Source organism: Gekko japonicus, unplaced genomic scaffold, assembly GCF_001447785.1.
Source record: "Gekko japonicus isolate JY-2015 unplaced genomic scaffold, Gekko_japonicus_V1.1 scaffold748, whole genome shotgun sequence".
Classification (NCBI taxonomy): domain Eukaryota; kingdom Metazoa; phylum Chordata; class Lepidosauria; order Squamata; family Gekkonidae; genus Gekko; species Gekko japonicus.
The window spans coordinates 387,660-388,714 of NW_015164206.1; the positions used below are offsets into that span (position 1 = coordinate 387,660).

The following is a 1,055-nucleotide window of genomic DNA, read 5'->3' on the forward strand; positions in this document are numbered from 1 at the left end:
GGAAAAAATAAACTGGGATAGGTGGTATCGGTGCAGTGATGTGAATGTAAATCTTACAAGCTATATTTAGAATGAAATGTTATCCGTCAAAGATCTTGGTGTCTCTGTCACACGATACTTTAATTTTGGGTTCCACTGCTCTTTAGGGCAGACCCAGGATTACTTTTCCCATTCACACATTTCAACCACCCTTCTGAACACATAATTAGGTTGATTTTGGATGCCAAATTTTACAAGTTAGTGTTATTTTATAATCTCTTTATGGTTTGAAGCTCATGAAATTACATCGTCTGAAAGGATCCTACTGAATTTAAGGGTGAAGGCAGAGAGGATATTTTTACAACAGTGGAGCCAGTTTCAAAGTGGAGCCAAAAACACCTAACAGTAGAAAAGTGTAAGAGTCCAGTAGCACCTTAAAGACCAACAAAATTGGTGGTAGGGTATGAGCTTTCGTGAGTCACTGCTCACTTCTTCAGATACCTGAAGGCTATCCATCTGGATCTAACACCTCTGGTGGTAAAGAACGGATAAAAGGAAGTACTTTTTCACCCAAAGATTGATTAACACATGGAATTCACTGCCACAGGAAGTGGTGGCGGCTACAAGCATGGACGGCTTCAAAAGGGAATTAGATAAGCATATGGAGCAGAGGTCCATCAGTGGCTATTAGCCACAAGGTATAGATAGGCAACTGATGCTCTGTCTTCTTGGTGCTTGGGGGGGGGGGTCAACAGTGGGAGGGCTTCTAATGTCCTGGCCCCACTGGTGGACCTCCTGATGGCACTGGTATTTCTGGCCACTGTGTGACAGAGTGTTGGACTGGATGGGCCTTCGGCCTGATCCAACATTGGCATCTCTTATGTTCTCTCTAAGTAATTCCTTAGTGCTTTGTGGCTTAAAGACTCTTGGAAAGCAGAAACCACAACATTCAGATATTGGCTAATGTGAGGAACAATGTCCTGCGCGGGACAGAGGAAGTTTTAGGTGGGTAATTGTGCTATTTTACAGTAGCTGAGCTAGACTGGAGTCCAGTAGCACTTTAAAAGACCAACAAG

General features: G+C 43.2%; 1 protein-coding gene across 1 annotated transcript in view; it reads right to left on the reverse strand.

Moving 5' to 3' along the window:
* The window catches only part of LOC107108024 (aldose reductase-like), a 32,785-nt gene that overhangs the window by 8,531 nt on the left and 23,199 nt on the right, over nt 1-1,055 (reverse strand). The gene's annotated exons all lie outside the window — the stretch shown is intronic.